Source organism: Glycine max, chromosome 3, assembly GCF_000004515.6.
Source record: "Glycine max cultivar Williams 82 chromosome 3, Glycine_max_v4.0, whole genome shotgun sequence".
NCBI classification, from domain to species: domain Eukaryota; kingdom Viridiplantae; phylum Streptophyta; class Magnoliopsida; order Fabales; family Fabaceae; genus Glycine; species Glycine max.
The window spans coordinates 3176437-3180407 of NC_016090.4; positions in this window are offsets into that span (position 1 = coordinate 3176437).

The following is a 3971-nucleotide window of genomic DNA, read 5'->3' on the forward strand; positions in this document are numbered from 1 at the left end:
ATGTTTTCTTAGAGAGTTTTACTCTATGGTAATGGATTACCAGAAGATGTAATCGATTACCAGTGACCAATGTGCCTTCTGAAAAGCTTTTAAGCGTTTTAAATGTTTTAGAAAGCATGTAATCGATTACACATGGCTTGTAATCGATTATCAGTGGTTTGGAACGTTTTAAAACAGCCATAAGAAATTTGAATTTGAATTTCAAAGTTGTGTAGTCGATTACAGTAAGTTGATAATCGATTACCAGTGTTTAAATATTCAAATTTCAAATGAGAAGAGTCATAACTCTTCAGAAGTAACTGTGTAATCGATTACACCATTATTGTAACCGATTATCAGTGAGGATTTTCGAATATAACTCCCAACAGTCACATATTTTTAAATGTTTTTTAATGGTCATCAAAGGCCTATATATAAGTGACTTGGGATACGAAAATTCTTCAAAGTTTTTACTGACCAAAAAGTCTTATCCTCTCAAAAGATTAAATTCTCTTATCTTCTAAAAATTCCTTGGCCAAAACACTTGCAATTCAATAAGAAATTATTTGAGTGCTTCATTGTACAATCTATCTCTTTCAAGAGAGATTTATTCTTCTCTTCTTCTTACTCAAGGAAAGTGGTTAAGGGACCGAGGGTCTCTTGTTGTATAGCGATCTAAATACAAAGGAAGGGTTGTCCTTGTATGGTTCAGAACTTGTAAAGGGTTTTTACAAGATAGTGGAACTCTCAAGTGTGTTGCTTGGGGACTGGACGTAGGCACAAGGGTGTGACCAAACCAGTATAAAACTGAATGGAGTGAAGAAGAAAAGAAATTAGTGCAATACAACTTAAAAGCCAAAAATATAATTACATTTGCCTTAGGAATGGATGAGTACTTTAGGGTATCAAATTGTAAAAGTGCAAAAGAAATGTGAGATACCCTACAAGTAACACATGAGGGCACAACAAATGTAAAAAAGATCTAGGATAAATACATTAACTCATGAGTATGAATTATTTAGAATGAATTCAAATGAAAGTATACAAGACATGCAAAAGAGGTTTACACATATAATAAATCATCTTGCATCTTTAGGGAAATTTTTTCCAAATGAAGATCTCATAAATAAAGTATTGAGATATTTGAGCAGAGAATGACAACCTAAGGTAACAACCATTACTGAGTCACGAGATTTAACTAACATGTCTCTTGTTACATTATTTGGAAAGTTACAGGAACACGAAATGGAACTGTTGAGATTAAATCAACACGAAGAAAATGATAAGAAAAATAAGGGAATTGCTCTTAAAGCTTCATCTTCAATCCAATAAGAAAGTGATAAGGAAGATTTAATTGATTTGGATGAAGATGATGATCTTAGCCTTTTTGTAAAAAGGTTCAACAAGTTTCTAAGAATCAGAGGGAATCAAAGGAGACCAAATTTTAAAAATAAAAGAAGGACAGAAGATTCATCCTCTACTCCAAAATGCTATGAATGCAATCAACCTGGACATCTGAGGGTTGATTGCCCGATCTTCAAGAAAAGAATGGAGAAATCTGAAAAGAAAAATTTTAGTGAAAAGAAGGCAAAGAAGGCCTACATCACATGGGATGACAATGATTTGGAATCATCTGAGGATTCAGAAAATGAAGTAATAAACCTGAGTCTAATGACTAAAAGTTATGAAAGCGATGAAGAGGTATCTTTGAAGAAGATATGGTACATAGATAGCAGATGCTCAAAACATATGACGGGAGATGCATCAAAATTTACACATATCTCTCCCAAGAAAAGCGAACATGTGACTTATGGTGACAACAATAAAGGTAGAATTCTTGGAGTTGGAAAAATAGGTACAAACTCATCTTCCTCCATCGAGAATGTTCTACTTGTTGAAGGTCTTAAGCACAGTTTGCTAAGTGTTAGTCAATTATGTGACAAAGGCTATCTAGTATCATTCAATTCTAAAAAATGTGTTATTGAACATGAACATGATAGGAATATAAAGCATATAGGTTATAGAATTAATAAAGTTTACATGATAGAATTAAATCAAAAACTAGATCATAATCAATGTTTTCTTAGTAAAGATGATGATCCATGGTTATGGCATAAAAGGATTGCTTACATTAACATGGAACATTTAAATAAGTTAATATCAAAAGATTTAGTTATTGGCTTGCCAAAAATTAAATTTGAAAAAGATGGATTATGTGATGCATGCCAAAAGGGAAAACAAGTTAGGGTTTCATTCAAATCTAAAAACATTGTCTCAACAACTCAACCATTACAATTACTACATATGGATTTGTTTGGTCCTTCTAGAATCATGAGTTTTGGAGGAAATTACTATGCCCTTGTTATAGTTGATGATTATTCTAGATACACTTGGACACTATTTATTACTCATAAAAATGATGCATTTCAAGCATTTAGGAAACTTGCAAAAATCATTCAAAACAAGAAAAATCTCAAAATTATATCTATTCAGAGTGATCATGGGGGTGAATTTGAAAACAAAGAATTTGAATTATTTTGTGATGAACATGGCATTGAGCATAACTTTTCTGCACTTAGAACCCTTCAACAAAATGAAGTTGTTGAAAGGAAAAATAGGTCTTTGGAAGAAATTGCAAGAACTTTATTAAATGATACTCTTCTTCTAAAATATTTTTGGGTTGAAGCCATTAATACTGCATGTTACATCATGAATATGGCTTTAATAAGACCCATTTTAAAGAAAACTCCATATGAATTTTTTAATGGTAGAAAATCCAACATTTCACATCTTCATGTATTTGGTTGCAAATGTTTTGTGTTAAATAATGGAAAAGACAATTTAGGAAAATTTGATGCCAAGTCTGATGAAGGTATCTTTCTTGGATATTCATTGCAAAGAAAAGCATATAGAATATATAACAAAAGAACTATGACTATTGAAGAATCTATTCATGTTTCATTTGATAAGTCTAATGCTATTCTTCCAAGAAAGGATATTCTAGATGACATTTCAGATTCCTTAGAAGAAATGCACATTCATGGAAAAGATTCTAAAGGAAAAGGAGAAGGAAGCAATGAGGATTCTCAAGTTGATGAAACCAAAACAAATGATGATCTTCCAAGAGAATGGAAAGCTTCTAGAGATCATCTCCTTGACAACATCATTGGTGATATCTCAAAAGGGGTAACAACTAGACATTCTCTCAAAAATATATGCAATAATATGGCTTTTGTTTCTATAATTGAACCTAAAAATTTGAAAGAAGCCATAATAGATGAACATTGGATAATAGTCATGCAGGAAGAATTAAATCAATTTGAAAGAAATAATGTTTGGGAACTAGTTGAAAAACCCGAAAACTATCCTATCATTGGGACAAAATGGGTATTTAGAAATAAGTTAGATGAAAATGACATAATTATTAGAAATAAGGCTAGATTAGTAGCAAAAGGGTATAATCAAGAAGAAGGGATAGATTATGAGGAAACATATACTCCGGTTGCTAGATTAGAAGTCATTAGAATGTTATTAGCCTATGCATCCATAATGGACTTTAAGCTTTATCAAATGGATGTAAATAGTGCATTTTTAAATGGCTTGATTCAAAAAGAAGTATATGTAGATCAAACCCCAGGATTTGAAAACTCAAACAAGCCTAATCATGTTTATAAACTGAAAAAGACTTTATATGGTTTGAAACAAGTCCCAAGGGCTTGGTATGAGCGTCTGAGTAAATTTCTTTTAGATAAACACTTTTCTAGAGGTAAAGTGGATACCACTCTTTTTATAAAGAGAAAACTAAATGATATTCTATTGGTTCAAATATATGTTGATGATATTATTTTTGGATCCACTAATGAGTCATTATGCAAGGAATTCTCTCTTGACATGCAAAGCGAGTTCAAAATGTCAATGATGGGAGAATTGAATTACTTTCTTGGGTTACAAATAAGGCAAACTAAACAAGGAATATTTGTCAACCAAGCAAA